Below are 17,495 nucleotides of genomic sequence, written 5' to 3' on the forward strand. Positions count from 1 at the left end.
TCCATGTAGCAGAGCCAAACATTCAGTTTTCTTATGGGATTTTTTAAAAGAGTTTTGGAACAAGTTAACCTAGATCTAATTCAGAGAACATTTTAATGGATCCATCTTTTTTTACACTTTAAAGTGTATTATTATTATTATTATTATTATTATTATTATTATTTAGTATGTACTTTCTGTGTGCCAAACATATTTCCTCTTTTTTTTTTCTCTATGAATTTTCTTTTTCAACTGAAAATATGGAATGTTTCTCAGATTTGTGTGTCATCCTTGCACAGGGGGCATGCTAATCTTCTCTGTATTGTTCCACTGGTACACATGCTGCTGAGTAAGCATTAAACATACTTCCTCTTTAATACTTAGTGATCCTAACAAATCTACCCATTTTATGGATGAGGGATCAAAGGTCTGGAAAAGACCTTTGCTCAAAGATAAATAATCCTCTCCCTGTCCCTTGGTCTTATTCCCGGGGTCCCAGGCTGGATTTTCAGCTCTAGCATTCATCAGGTTCTAAAGCAAAGAGGTTTGCTGGTGGCCTCTGGGGCTGTCTGAGGAGCCTCGTTGACCAACAGATTAGATCTCACCTCTTCCTCAACACAGTTTGACTTATTCCACTGTACTGTCTTCATTTGTTGAGGGGCCTTTGATTGGCTGAACTCTGAGGAAGCACTCTATCCTTTTCATCTCTAGAGTCTTGGAGCCCAGCTCTGGGTCTGGCAGATTGTAATGAATTAACTTGTTGGAAAATTATGAGGATGAGACATACCCTGGCTCTTTGCTCTGGTCTATGATAGCAATCTGATCCAAGTCCTAAGGAAGTGAACCCAAGTAGAATTGTGAGTATCATGGGACAAATAATCCCCCTCTTAGTTCCCAAGCCTCTGACCTTACGGTGGAACCACCTTGCCTGCTAATGTATCAGAAATAGAACATAAATAATAAAGCTGCTATTTATGATATGGTGATTGTGTGCCCGATGCAACTACAAACTAATTACATGTATTATCTCATTTAGTCTTAACACCCCTTAAGAAGGCATTGCATTTTCCCCATTTTATAAATGAGGGCACTAAAACACAGGAAAACTCAGTAACCTGCTCATGTCACACTTCAAATGACAGAGCTAGGCTTCAAATCAAGGCACTGTGACTCCACTACTTGAGTCTGTAAAAGAGAGATGACAAAACAATCTCTTCATGACATTTCAGAAAATGTCTTGAAAACCACAGGGTTTTCAATGCTTTGTTTTAGCATTAACAAGACAGGGCAGTAGGACTGGAGCTGACCCAATAGTGAGTCAGGAGTCCCAGATTCTCCTCCTGACTCTGACAACTTATATAGGCTTTTTGGACTGTAATGTCTTCATTTGTAGAATGATAGATGGAACTAGCTGGTCATAACAAAGATGCCATGGACTTTGTAGTCAGACAAAGTCAAGTTGATTTCACCACATACTAACTGTGCATGCTAGGGCAGGTGTCTTAATCATTCTAATTTTTTTTCCACATGTGGAGTGGGATTTAAAACCTTATAATAAAAGCTGTTGGGGCAGATAAATGTGTTATATAAAGAGAGAAGCTCAGATGGGACTTGTGGCAGATGCCCAGATCAATGCTCCATGACATAGTCAGGTCCTTTAGTAGATATCTGGAAACAACATGTGGTTCCCAGAGCTCCTATCTCTCTTTAGCACCTTTATTTCCATTGGCATTCAAGGGCAAACAACCCTCCTGATCTGTGGCTGTGGGGTGCGTGGCTTGAATGTTTATGAAGCATGTCTCCCTGGCAGCCACAATCTGCCAGGATTCTCCCCATGGCTCCTTGTTTTAACAGTTCACTTTTCTTGGCACAACCTTTGACTGCTCTGGGTATAGGATGTCTGTGATCTCTCAATATCCTATTCCTGAAGTCCTTGAGCAAGTTCAAGCAACTCTATACCTTTTCATTCCTTTTCCTGCTGGGGTTCTTTACAAAGAGAATGCTACACACAAGGCAAAAAAAATTAAAAATTAAAATTAAAAAAGGGGAAAAAATCAGAAGAAAAATGTTTTATAAATAGCCAAGAATTTAGCACCCACTATTACATGAATATCTGATAATTTTGAGTTAGAGTTGAGAAATAAAAGAGGAAGTGAGGTGTCTTATCTCCCCCAAGTTTAAGTATTGGGATTCATGGGTTAAAGCATACCTGTAGGAGAAGGCACCAAGTTCCCTGAATGTATTCACCCAACCCAGGACATGGGGTGGAAAGAAGGAGACTAACAAGGAAGACCAGTCTGCCCTAGAACTGAGGCTCTGCCTCAGAGATTTTTGCAGTGGAAGACAAAATGAAAAAAAAGATGGGTAATGTGGGTTCCTGCCTTATAAGGTACAATGTCCTTGTCCTCCAGTAAGTGTGGCCCAATGAATACATAGGCTCTGATCAGTCAGCTCCACAAATATGCCTAGCATGAGAAACAATTTCAACGTTTGAAGGAAAAGTTCTAAAAGTCTTCTTCTTCACAACGTATTAATCAGAAGGACTCTAATATATTTCCTTTTCAAACAGGCAGATGATTTGCTTAAAAAAATTCATGTTAAATTCCTAGATTATCAAGGTGGATAGAATCATTGAAAAATGGAGGGTTTCAGAGGGGAGGGGTGTGGGGGATAGGTTAGGCTGGTGATGGGTATTAAGGAGGGCACATATTACAATGAGCACTGGGCATTATACACAATGAATCATGGAACACTACGAAAGAAAGAAAGAAAGAGAAAGAAAGAAAGAAAGAAAGAAAGAAAGAAAGAAAGAAAGAAAAGGAAAGAAAGAGAAAGGAAGAAAAAAAGGATCATTAAGGACATCTAGTCTACCAACCAATCTTCTGAAAGCTCCAGAAAGAAGTGACTTTCTACAGAAGAATTCTAGGGTTCTATATTCCTTAACCAGTATTCTCCCCCTATACTATAGTATACCTTTAATCTTGAAATGCTGTTACATTGTTTCTTTATTCTCTTGTCCTCTTATGGTTCCTCCTTGTCTTTTTAAAAATTTATTTCCAATATTAATGTATATCCTCCCTATATCCAGAAAAGGTTTACTCATGTACACAGACTACTAACAGAGCAATTCATTCCAGATATACACCCATTAGAAATAAGTACACATATCCACCAAAATAATTATATGCAAGTGTTCACATTAGCTTTATTCATAATACTCTCAAGCTAGAAACAATTCGTATGCCCATCACAGAAGCATAGATGAAACAAAAATTGTGATATATTTGTACAATGGAATACTACACAGCAATATAAAGGAAAAACTACTGATAAGCACAATAATGTAGATGGATTTCAAAGATATTATATTAAATAAAAGAAGCCAGACACAGAAAATTGTGTACTCTATAATCCCATTTATATGAAGTTTGAGGATGGCCAAAACTAATCAGTGTAACAGAAGTCAGATGATGGAGTTGGAGTTGGGAGCTATTGAATGGGAAGGGACACAAACCTATGGGAGTATGAAAATATTCAATATCTTTTTCTGGGTGGTGGTTGTAAGTGTGTGTAAATATGCAAACATGCACAAGCCTGTGTACTTTTTAAGTATATAAATTATACATATGTCTAAAACAAATCTTTAAAAGAGCAGTAGAAAAGCTGCAACTATGCCAATGGAAAGAACAATTAACCCCAACCTAGGCTAACAGATTTACTATCATTGAATACCAAATTTAGAGATAGCAGCCAATGGAAAAAAAAATCCTAATCATTTGTCACTCCCATATTTTTAAATAAAAAGAAAATCATCAGGAGAGAGAGATTTTAGAAGTGACATTTTCCCTGTAAAATTAACTAATCATGTAGTCTTTTAAATGAAAGACACTGAACAACATAATGGACAAAATCTCTGATAGTAACTAAGCAGAAATGTTGAAATATCTTAATATGCCCATTTTTTTCTTCCAGTCTTTCATAAAGATGACATTTATGATGAAATGTAATGAAGAGATTTTCTTAGAGGAGAAGTTAATGAGATCCAGGTGATCATGACTTACCTGACGGCCCAGAGACAGGGCTTTGGCCAACATGGCTCACTGTGACATGTACGGGAACCACTTGGGAATCTTGTTAAAATTTGATGAAGAGTCAGTGAGTTAGGTATAGGGCTGAGATTCTGTGTTTTTGGCAAACCCCTGGGTGATGCAGTTGGTGGAACAAGGTCCACACTTTGAGTAACAAGGGCTTCGACCATTCAGGAAGGGTTAACTCATTTGTATTATTTGTATTGGGGATGTTTGCTAAAAATCAGATTTCTGGGCTCCCTCTCCATAGGCAGTGGGACCAAAGATGCATTTTCTTCTTTACTAAATCTCAAGAAGATTATGGCGTACACAAAATTGTGTAGCCACTGACTTAGAGAAATAGACTTGTAACATGTCCCTTACAGTTTTGCTGCAATTACAATTGTTGCATCTGGTTTCACATATCAGGAGAAAGGAAGAGAAAGGGAAAGACGTATTTTCAAAATCTTATATACATCAGTCACTTAACGAATGTGGAATTAACGTTAGTTAATTTAATCCTAATGAACATCCTATGAGCTGGGAATTGTTTTCAATATTTGAGAGTTAAAAATAACAGTTCATCATTATTCAGCATCTGTTATGTCCTGAACACTGTAATAAATGCTTTAAAAGTACCATCTCAAAGAGCAGCACAATGAAATAGGTTCTGTTGGTTCATCTCCATTTCATAACTCAAATAATGACACCCCTCTAGAGTCTGACTTTCTAGAGCTCAGGCCTCAACCCCTGCATGTAGGGCCTCTCTCAATTGACATCATAGAGGAAGGCCAGGTTGCAACCCAGATTGATTGATTGATTGATTGATTGATTTTGCTCCAACTCTGACAATTTGATCAATTGGCACATCTTATTTTCCTTTCACTTTGCTGTTATTGCTCCATCTTTCAATTATTTTACTCTGGGGAGTATCAATGAAAAGACTTAGGGTATTAGACTATAATTGTTAACATCTGTATAGTATTTTATAGTTTATACATAGTGCACAAAATACTTTAGTTGATTTGATTCTCCAAATCACATGTATCCTCATCTTATGAATGAGGAAAACAAGTACCAGGAAAATGGAATTAATGCTCTGTATTTCAGATGTCAAACTTCTCATTACAAATCTGTGAGTTTCCCCTAGGTTGGTTGGCCAAGGGAAGAGATAGAAGAATGTGGGAAGTGGGAAAATCAATCACTTGGGGATCAGCAGTATTGCATTTTGGCTCTGGCCATGCCAATAGCTGGATGCAACCTTGGGCAGTCTGGTTTCTGTCATTGAGCCATAGCTTTTTCAACCTTAAAGCAAGGGATTAGAGTAAACTTGTTATTTTTAAATAGTGTTGGCTCATTTTTATCAAAACTTTTTCTTTAAAAGAAATCTTAAAATGGACTACTAATTCATAAAGCAAATCTTATGGTAGACAGTAAACAACTGAACACTGAGAACCCATCACTTTCCATTGTAGGGCAGGGCAAGAATTGCACCTGTTTTGTTCACTAAGTTTCTAGATCATTGTCTGATACATAGTAGGTACTCATTAAATACTTTTGAATGAACAAGGCTCCTTTAGGGATTCCTTGGAGCTCCCTGGGGCACAGTGTAAAGACCATTGGATCAACAACTGTCAAGCTTCTTTGTGGTCCTAAGAGGACACATTTCTCAGAAATTAAAACTTCTCATAAGAGTTCAGAAAAAAAGGAGAGATTCTCTGAATATTCCAGGTAAAGTCATTTCCACAAAGATGGAATTCTACAGTGCTATTTTCCACATTATGATGTATGATATACTTAAGGATTGGACAATTTGTTCTACATTCTTTCTTAAGGAAATACCAACCGAATAACAAAGCAAAAAAAAAAAATATATATATATAATATATTATACCTATATGCATCTATATTATACATTTAACATATAATACATAATAAATATGTATAACAGTATTGTATAGAAGTCACTATCTATATTTCCTTATTTAATCACTATAACTACTCCCTAAGGTAGGGACTACTGCTCTATTTTATAGACGAAAGAACAGAGACTAGAAAATAAGTGGATATGGGCTTGACCTCAGAGCCTATGCTGTGCACAGCCTGCCATATTGTAGTTGAGGTTTAGTTTTGGCTTAGGATGCACAGCTTTCCTTTCTTTTCCTTTAGAGTTGCAGAAAGTGCTATAAAGACCCTAGATATTACCTGAGGCAATAGGGTTTAACCTTGGATTATTATTCGAATGACCCCATGTCCAGGTGCTTTCTCAGACCAATCAATTAAATCAGGATTTCTTGAGGAAGGTACCAACTCTGGAATTTTTAGAAGCATCCCAGGTAAAAGCCAGGATGGAGGATCATTGATACATCCCAGGAAAAACTCTTTATATTGAGATGAGGAGTTTAAGGTCCACTGAGATAAAAAGATTTCTTCAGTATTTCATAGCTCATTCCTGGTAGATCTGAGCCTAGTCCAGGTATAGGGAAGTGAGGTGTTCTCCTTTGGGGTCCATCTTTTTGTTGCATAGACAAGGTGTACAGATAATATTTTTAATGCAATTTTTGAGAACACACCTTTATCTACTTTCAGAGACTTAATATTTCAGTTGACTATGGTCCCTAAACCATTGTTGGTCAAGTTGTTTATTTTGTTCCCTGCCATATGCCCATCCCACACCTGGCCTTTTGTCCTGATGATCACTGTAGTTAGAAACATCGTGTACTCTAGAATTTTGTCATATAATGCTTGATTATGTGAGATTAGCTTATTTTTGATTAAGGATGCATTAATTGAATCTTTAGTTTCTAGATCTATATGTTAAAAGGAACATGGTTAAGAAAGAGTTCATTTGGAATAGTGTTGCTCAAAATTCTGGCTTTTACACATTAGCAGGTTATGGAATAAATTTGTGAGCCATGACCAGCATAGACTAGACTGGAATAGAAACCATGAGAATTAATTGCAGATAATAATTGAGGTGTGTGTGTGTGTGTGTGTGCATGCGCACACGCATGCATACGTACTGGTCCATAATTCGAATGCACTTGTTTTTCATAGAATGATGATGTAAGAAGTTTGAGAATGATTGTTCTAGAAAATGTGACTGAGAAGTATAAGATCTTGAAAGTGTCTTACCTAAGAAATGGTATAGCAAAATGAAAACATTGGTCCTTTCTCTCAGAGTCAGTACTTATTCTCATCTGTTTTCCTTTTATCTTGTGCTTTCTCTTATCTTCTAAACAAAAAGCACACACACACACACACACACACATTTACACACACACACACACACACACACACACACACACATAGTTATGCCTAAATAGAAACATTAATCCAGAAACTGTATGAGAGTTGACTTTCAATATTTGGTGACACAGCATTGTGTACAAAAGAATTAGAATTTTTCTAAGTAACTCCAAAAGGCAGAACTGAGAGTTTAGGGGATCAGTGTGAATGAATGAAAATCATGAGGCAGTAGATTTTGGTGCATGTGACCATATTTATAACTTGCTGACAACTGGTGTGCCTAATAAGAGACTGACTTCCTGCCTTGTGCAAAAGTATCTCAAGATGATCATTTGCCAATGTTATGTCAGGTTGAAGCTTTGGAGCTACAGCTAAGTTGTCTTCCAGTTCTCTGGGGTCCGTGATCAAATGTCATTTGTAAAGAGGCAGAGGTAAGAAAGAGTGATGTACATTCATAAGATGATTAGATGCAAATGATTCAGTGTGATTGTGAGGTGCAGGTGCTGTAGAATCCAGTAGGGAGGAGCTCGTGTAAGGCCTTCTAAAGCCAATATAAAAACATTTGATTTTTTCGTGAGGTCAGTGGCATAGACCATTAGAGTTCTAAGTCTGAGCAATGGTCTGATCAGATTTGCATTTGGTGTTTGTTTTGGAGAAGGATGGGTTAGGTGGTGGTTGTCATGGTCCAAAGGAACTGGATGACAGTCTTTAATGATGAACAAAATATGAACAGATTCAAGGGCTATCTTTAGGGTTTAATTGGAAATAGAGCGTAGTGAGGAACAAAACATATATGGCGTCATAGTTAAGGACCCAGGTTCTGAAATCAGAGAAAAGCGCATCCTTCCAGAGTCAGAGAAAAGTCTGAAAAAAGTCCACATCCTCGCACTACTTCTGAGTTTTGTGCCTGTAGACAACTAAAGATTCAGAAACTTCCTCTATAAAATATGAATAACAGAGGCATTTATTTCATATAACTAATATAAGAATTTAATGGAAGCCATGTAAGTTCTTGACAGGAATTTTTTTTTCCTTTCTTTTTTTTTTTATTGTTAGTTACCATATAGTACATCATTAGTTTTTGGTGTAGTGTTCAACGATTCATTGTTTGCATATAACACCCAGTGCTCCATGCAATATGTGCCCTCCTTAATACCCATCACCAGGCTAATGCATCCCCCACCCCCTCCCCTTTAAAACCCTCAGATTGTTTCCTGGAGTCCATAGTCTCTCATGGTTCCTCTCCCCCTCTGATTTCCCCCCACTTCAGTTTTCCCTCCCTTCCCCTGATATCCTCCATGCTATTCCTTATGTTCCATATATGAGTGAAACCATATGATAATTATCTTTCTCTGCTTGACTTATTTCACTTATCATAATCCCCTCCAGTTTCACCCATGTTGATGCAAATGGTGGGTATTAGTCCTTTCTGATGGCTGACTAATATCCCATTATATATATGAACCACATCTTCTTTTATCCATTCATCTGTTGAAGGGCATCTCGGCTCCTCCCACAGTTTGGTTATTGTGGACATTGCTGCTACAAACATTGGGGTGCATGTAAATTCACACAGCAATTTAGTAATGTGGCAGGATACAAAATCAATGCACAGAAATCAGTTGCTTTCCTATACACTAACAATGTAACTGTAGAAAGAGAAATTAGGGAATCAATTCCATTTGATAGCCCCCAAACCCATAAGATACCTAGGAATAAACCTAACCAAAGAGGTAAAGGATCTATACTCTAGAAACTACAGAACACTTATGAAAGAAATTGAGGAAGACACAAAAAGATGGAAAAACATTCCATGCTCATGGATTGGAAGAATAAACATTGTTAAAATGTCTATGCTCCCCAGAGCAATCTACACTTTCAATGCCATCCCTATTAAAATGCCATTGGCATTTTTCAAAGAGCTGGAACAAACAATCCTAAAATTTGTATGGAACCAGAAAAGACCCCAAGTCACCAAGGAAACATTGAAAAAGAAAAACAAAGCTGAGGGCATCGTGTTGCCTGATTTCATGCTATTTTACAATGCTGTGATCACCAAGACAGCATGATGTTTTGGCACAAAAACAGACACATAGATTAATGGAACAGAATAGAGTCTCTGGAAATGGACCCTCAACTCTATGGTCAACTAATCTTCAATAAATCAGGAAAAAAGACCCAATGGGAAAAAAACGGGTCTCTTCAATAAATGGTGCTGGGGAAATTGGACAGCTATATACAGAAGAATGAAACTTGACCATTCTCTTACACCATACCCAAAGATAAACTCTAAATGGATGAAAGACCTCAGTGTGAGACAGGAATCCATCAAAATCCTAGAGGAGAACATAAGCAGTACCCTCTTCTACATCGGCCACAGCAACTTCTTTCATGACACATCTCCAAAGGCAAGGGAAACAAAAGAAAAAAAAATGAACTTTTGGGACTTCATCAAGATAAAAATCTTCTGCACAGCAAAGGAAACAGTCAACAAAACTTAGAGGCAACCCATGGAATGGGAGAAGATATTTGCAAAAACACTACAAATAAAGGGCTGGTATCCAAGATCTATAAAGAACTTCTCAAACTCAACACCCCAAAAACAAATAATCAAGTCAAAAAATGGGCAGAAGACACGAACAGACACTTTTCCAAAGAAGACATACAAATGGCTAACAGACACATGAAAAAATGTCTGACAACAATTTTTTTCTAAAGACTTTATTTTTCAGAGCAGTTTTAGCTTTAAACAAAATCGAGAGCAACGTACAGAGATTTTCTGTATACTCCATTCCCCCAAACATGCAAAGCCTCCTTCATGATCAATATCACTCACCAAAGAGGTATATTTTTTACCAAGGATGAACCTACATTGACACAGCATAACCTCCTAGAGTCCATAATTCACCTGAGGGTTTCCTCTTGGTGTTGTAGATTCAATGAACTTTAATGAACATATAATGGCACATATCCATCATTGTAATATCATAGAGTATTTTCACTGTCCTAAAAATCCTCTGTGCTCTGCTTTTTCTTCTCTCCTACCACCATCCCTGGCAACCACCGATTGTTTTTGAGGACTTATTTACTTATTTGAGAGAGAGCACTCAGGGGGTAAAGGCAAAGAGGGAGGGGGAGAGAGTCTCAGGAGACTCCATGCTGAGCGTGGAGCTGGACGTGGGGCTCCATCTCAGGACCCTGAGATCACAACCTGAGCAGAAACCAGTAGTTGGATGCTTAGCCAGCTGTGCCACACAGGCACCCAACCACTAATATACTAATTGTCTCCATAGTTTTAACTTTTAAAGCATGTTATGGAGTTGAAATCATACAGTATCAAGCCTTTTCATATTGGCTTCTTACTCCTAGTAATATGCGTTTAACGTTCCTCCATGTCTTCTCATGGCTTGGTATCACATTGCTTTTTTTTTTTTTAATAATATTTTTTTTATTATATTATGTTATTCACCATACAGTACATCCCTGGTTTTTGATGTAAAGTTTGATGATTCATTAGTTGCGTATAACACCCAGTGCACCATGCAATACGTGCCCTCCTTACTACCCATCACCAGCCTACCCCATTCCCCCACCCCTCCCCTGAAAGCCCTCAGTTTGTTTCTCAGAGTCCATAGTCTCTCATGCTTCATTCCCCCTTCTGATTACCCCCCCCCATTGCTTTTTAACACTGAATAATATTTCATTGTCTGGATGGACCACAGTTTGTTATCTGTTCACCTTCTGAAGGACATCTAGGTTGACAAGAGCTATTTTTAATATTGTGGAATAGAAACTCTATAAAACTTCCTTTCCACTTTGTGGGCTCAATCATTCTCAGAAAAACCGCCCATCATTTTTTTTTTTAAGATTTATTTATTTATTTGAGTGAGAGAGAGAGAGAATGCAAACAGGGGGAGGGGGAAAGTGAGTGGGAGAGAAGCAGACTCCCTACTGAGTGTGAAACCCCACAGAGGGCTTGATCCTATGACCACAAGATCATGACCTGAGCCGAAATCAAGAGTCAGATGCTTAACTGACTGAGCCACCCGGGCACCCCTCCCAGCCTTTTTATAATATTCTAAGTTACAAGATATGGGCATTAAAAAAAAAAAAAAAAAAGAGCCATAGTGCCTGGAGAGGACACAATCATACAAGCATATTCCTTTAAGAATGTTGTCTTAACAAGGTTTGACTTTTTCTAGGTGTGCCAAACTTTATGCAAAAATCGAATACAGAAATCAATTAGTATGCCAGCTATTTGAATTTATTCCACTCTTTGACTTTATTTATTTCTTGTTGTGACACAAAGATTTAAATCCCAAATATTAAGAAAAACTAATTCTCAACTTTTAAAAATGAGAAGCGAAGCATTATTTAACCTGAAGTCACAACAAAAACGGTTCCAAATCCTTCATTGGGAAACAGGACTTTTTTCCCTGTTGTTCTCTAAACCAAAGGCATAAATAAGTGAAACAAAATATAGGTTCCTCCAAATGCTACTTGGTAAAAACTATAAATAGAATCTTAATTATAATGTAGGTTCATAGACAGTGACCCAAAGGAAAAGAAAAAAAAAGATTGATAGATTTATTATTTGTTTAACCAATTTTTGTTGGTAGAAATTTGGTTTTCTCTCTCTCTTTTTTTTAAGATTTTATTTATTTGAGAGAGAGAGAGAGAAAGCAGGGGGAAGGGACAGAAGGAGAGGGAGAAGCAGACTCTCCACAGAGCAGGGAGCCCTATGCGGGGCTCTATCCCAGGACCCTGAGATCATGACCAGAGCCAGAGGCAGATGCTTAACTGACTGAGCCACAGGTGCCCCTGATCTTCTCTTTCAATATTCATCATTTTTGTGTCATCCAACGATATGGTAAGAATTCACAAGTCTACATCTGTGTAGAGGAAAAGTGTGGTAGGAACACCTTAAATTTTGGCCTTCGTCTTGCATCTCCACTGGCATGGTCCTTTTTTTTTTTATTTAAACCTTTTATTTATTCATTTGACAGAGAGAGAGAGAGAGAGAGAGAGAACAAGCAGGGGGAGGGTCAGAGGGAGAAGGAGAAGCAGGCTCCCCACTGAGCAGGGAGCCCAATGTGGGGCTTGATTCCAGGACCCTGGAATCATGACCTGAGCTGAAGGCAGATGCTTAACCAATTGAGCCACACAGGGACCTCTGGCATGGTCTTAATTATCTGTTTCTTAACTATTCCATAGCCTTTGAACTGGTCTTTGTGTTCTCAGATTCTTACTTTTGCAGCCATCTTCCATATTAATGAAAGGTCCTTCCAAGAACCAAGTCTTTTCTGATCACTCTCCAGGTTAATGTTCTTCATGGAGAACCAGATATAGGCAGGGGGGTGACTATACTACCTAGAATAAACACCAAACCCTTTGCATCTAGCCCCAATCCACAACCCTCACTTCACTGTCTTCCTCAAGAAGGTCATGCTCTATCTACCCACACCATGGGCCACCCTGAGTCAGCTATAAATAGGATCCTTCTCTGAAATGTCCTTATTTCCCTTTCATAACCGAGAAAACCCTCACTCATTTTTAAGACCCAGCATCAGTGTCTCATTTTCTAGATTATAACAATTATATTTCCTTGTTGATAAAGTACTCTATAAACAAAGGTATGGTAAACTTTAAAAAGCCTTTAATGTATTATATTATAAATAATAAAAATATGTAATTGCTTATGAAAATGTACAGTTTATTTGTATAGGCAAGGCATCTATCCATTCTACAGGTAGATTCTAAGTGTGTGTTTCTGCTTGACTGGATCCCTTGTAATGTCTCTCAGGACACCCCCATCTCCACCTGTGGTCCTGTGTCAGAAACTGATGCATACATTCATTGGCAACAACAGAGCATTGGACCAATTAAATTGCTGCCTGTCTTCTCTAAAGAGATCTTAGTTTATTGCACAGATAGCTGGAGCTAGACTGTATCTGCCTATTTCAGGGGGCTGATTGTGCCTATTCCCAATTCCCCTTTGGTGACATCACATTGGTAGTTTAACACTGGTAGTATTTATACCGTGGTAATGGGCAAGCATGACACATCATGCTTTTTCTCCTAAAAAGTTGGTTGCAAAACTTTTATCAGAGTTGCAGTGCTCATTTATCACTTCCTGATCTCCCAAGTTAAGGCCTCCCGTTACATGCTGTCATAACCGTGCTCCTCTCCTTTGTAGTACTTACCTGAATTGTAAAATGATGTTCATTTCCATTGGGAAGATTAATTGAGATTGTATATATTAAATACTGATTATAGGGCTTAGAACAACCTATTGAAATTATTAAGTTTAATTATTATTATGTAATTATCTGATAAGGTAATTTCCCCCTCCACGAGACTGTAAGTTCCATGAAAGCAGGACACTATTTATTTTCTATCCTCAGAATCTAGGATAGTACCTGGCCCATGGTAGATGAGCAATTACATTGTGATAAATGAATAAATGAAATCACCTTTTTTTTTTTTTTTTTTTTTTTGCTGCTGACAACAGCTCTCTGATCTACCATACATTTAACCCTCTTTGTGTTTGCTTCTCAGGGTAAGAGGGTTTGGATTTTGCATATTACCTGTGTAGGGGGTGTGGATGAATGTCCTACCTGTGATTCTGCCACATTGGTCATGAGCATATGTGTCTGTCCCTGTCTTTTCAGTGAATTATTAATATGAGGACAGGTTTCCTGAGAGACTAAGTAACCTTTAAAAAATATTTAGTGAGTAGGAACAACAAATGTATCTTGGGGATTCGTGTCTCGAAAATAGACTTAATTAGGTACTTAACCATTCACTATTATCCTCTCCCGTCTATGTAATAATGTGGCTTTGATTTGGTTACTATGGCTGTCCCCAAGATGTCCTTGTTTTAAGAAAATTCATTTTTTTTTTCCAATTGTCAGTTCTGAGGATGTTACAAAAAGATAGTTATGAAGTATTTTTAGCCTTCTTTTTTCTCAGTTGATTCATTAGTGGGAATGTAGCTAAAATGTGGCTTCATTAAGTCTTTTCATTGATAGGAGTACATTCACATAAAAACTCGGCCTTCCAATGTTGCCTTTCATCCATGACAGGCATCCAGGGCTCCCTGCTCCCAAGTTGGATCTTGCATCTTTAATAAGAACATCAGGGTGCTTAGCAGCCAAGGCTGCGTAGTCGAGGCAGCATGTCTGGATTTAAAGGTCAATCCAGGAAAATGAAATTGTTTTGTTTTTCAGTGCTTTGTTTTGCAAACAGGTGATTCGGAACATCTCAGATCTTACAACATCAGGTATCCAATGTGCAAGTTTGCATAATTCTGGTGGCTACCCATGACATTGTATTTTTAGCATAAATGTATTGCTAACATGAGAGGTCTCTTGGGATTCTGGAAAGGGCATTTGGCTGGAGGTCTGGAGACCTGCACCCCCAATCTGTCCCTGGTATTAACTTTAATGATAATAAAAATAGTTCACACCTGTTCAGTTCTTGTTTGTGCCAGACAAGATTTTAAGAGATTTATAAGTATGGGAAGGTTGAAGGGATTGAAGCACTAACTCACATGGTAATTCAGAAATGGAGACAGATTGTAATTCTTTTATTTGTTGTATGATCTCTCCAGTCTTCCTGCAAAATCTCATGCACTGGTGTCTAGGAAAGAAACCAAACATTTAGTCCAATCTAAATCTAGTCATAATGAGCACTTTTAACCTAATGCTGTCCAAAATGGTAACCACCATCCACATATTCCTATTTGAGCATGAAATTTGGCTAATTCAGATTGACATAAAAATTGTATAAAATATGCATCAGATTTTAATACTTTGAGAAAAAGTATGAATCTATTTCATAATTTTTATACTGATTGCATGTTGAAGTATGTTAGATAGTTGGATTAAAAGGCATTGTTCAAAATAATTTCATTGCTTATTTTTACTTTAATTTGATGTGGCTACTGCAAAGTTTAAAACTACATATGTGTTCACTATTAATATACTCATCCAGGCAGAGGAACAGCATGTGTTAAGGATCTGAATCCTAAATGACTTGGCATTTTTAAGGAAATGGAAGGCAGCACAGTATTTTCGAGTGAACAATTCAGAGAGTGTATAAAAGGCAGGGAGTAGGATAAAAGTAGAGAGGAAGTGAGGGGTCATATTATGCAGGACTTGTAGTCTCTGGTAAGGAGTTTGAATTATTTTAAAAACAATGAGAAACTGTTGAAGGGTTTAGGCAGCATAGATAGAGTCTGATGTATGTTTGACATCACTTCTCTAAATTCCCATTTTCCTGTCTTTAAAATAGGTATCATAATATTAATGTCTTCAAAATATCATTAAATAAGATAATGTGTGGGTAATCACTCTGGAAGCTGTACAGTGCTATAGAGATACAAACTAATCCCATCACTATGACTACTGCTTAGAAATCTTCAATGATTCCCTGACATCAGTGACATAAGGTCTTCCACAGATGTGTTTTAAAGTCTTTCATCTGTTAGCCCCATCTGACCAACAAAAACATTTATCTTTTGTCCTGTCCCAGTATGTCACCTCCAGTCTTCTTCCATTGCATCTCTGCTCTTACACCTGGCCTTTGCTCATGATGGACAGTGGTTCACTTGAAATGCCCTCACCATTTGTCTCCACCTATCCTAATCCAGTTCACATCTGCACTTTTATTACTCAGGACTCTTTTGGTTACAAGGAGTGGAAACACCTCAAATTGGCTTGAAGTGTGAAAGGAATTTGTAAATTATATAAATGAAAAGTCCATGAGGATATCTAGTTCCTTCAGGAATGAATGGATCTGAGAACTCACAAGAGCTTGCCCAGAATCTGTATTTTGGGTCTCCATCTCTAAGTCTGTCCCATAATTTGTCAAGATGATCATCTAGAGCTCCACTTCATCCTACCAACTTAGAATTTCAGTAGAAAGAGGATTTTTCTTTCTGGTATATTCTAGCAAGAGCTTCATGTTTCACTCTATGGATCTAAACATATTAAACACCCTGCACAAACCTATGTAATACTTATTGGCCAGACCCTAGGCCAGAGCCTACCCATGGATTGACTTTACCAAGTGGGACTAGTCCCAATTCAAACCAAATGGGTAAAGTACAGCTGAAGAAAGTTACCAAAAGAAAAAGAATTAGGAAATGGACACTGGACAGGCAAAATGAAAAAAAAAAAAAAAAAACCAAAAACCAAAAACCTCACCCAGATATCCACCATAAGGATATGGCTCATGTCCCACGTCCTCCATGAGGCCTGCCTCTATGACTTCAGGCAATAATTATCTTTTTCCTTCCTGACTTTTCTTCATACTTGGTCTCTGGAGCATACATTTTTGGCTCTTGATATTCCATTTTGCACTTTATTACAACCATAAAATTTTTATTGCTTGATTAGACCTTGGTGGTAATCTCATCCTGTAGATGTGAAAGCCCAGGAGGAAAAATAATAAATTTTGGATTATTTTGAAAATATTTCTTAAGGACTTTTAGGTTATATCTGAAAAGGAAAGGATACAAAAATCCTTTTAAAAACCCTTAACATTATACCCAGAAATGTTCCCTTATTTTTCTTATCCTTAAAAATTCTAAATATGTCAATAATGACCATTTGATGAACAAACTAAGTAATACATGGTGTCATTTTGAATATCTAACCGACTGTCTTTTGATCTGTAAAGACTGAATGTATTTCTCCTTTTAGTGAATATATCAAAGTGTGTGTGTGTGTGTGTGTGTGTGTGTGTGTGTATACATATATACAATTCCTTTGTTTCTTTTTGTCTTGACTTTCCAACTTCTTTTTTCTTTTTTAAACACTCCTTTGGGTCTAAATGTTCTTGAGTCAGCCTGTCTGTCATTCCTATTATATTCCTGTTTGTGTGTTACAGTTGTCTCCGAGTTGAAAGGTGTCTACCTAGGGGTAATTGTGTATCTGTGTTTGTTATGGGTCTAGGAGCTGCTATGTACCTAAATATGTCTGTTTTTCCCCCCAGCTTTATTGAGATATAATTGACAAATAACATTGTGTAAACTCAAGGGATATAATGTGATGATTTGATACATGTATATAGTGGGAAATGTTTCCCACAATAAGGTTAGTTAACACATCCTTCACCTCACATAATTAGCATTTTATTGTTATTTTTATGGTGAGAACATTAAAGCTATACTCTCATTGCAACTTTGGAGTATAC

The 17,495-nt window shown here is 37.5% G+C and overlaps 1 non-coding gene across 1 annotated transcript; it reads right to left on the reverse strand.

Annotated features, from left to right (window-relative positions):
* Positions 1-233: 233 nt before the first annotated feature.
* On the reverse strand, positions 234-336 carry LOC121101600. The gene has a single exon (XR_005833584.1). It is a non-coding gene; the product is annotated as a U6 spliceosomal RNA (small nuclear RNA).
* Positions 337-17,495: the final 17,159 nt, after the last annotated feature.

Source organism: Ursus maritimus, unplaced genomic scaffold (genome assembly GCF_017311325.1).
Source record: "Ursus maritimus isolate PB19 unplaced genomic scaffold, ASM1731132v1 scaffold_8, whole genome shotgun sequence".
Lineage (NCBI taxonomy): Eukaryota > Metazoa > Chordata > Mammalia > Carnivora > Ursidae > Ursus > Ursus maritimus.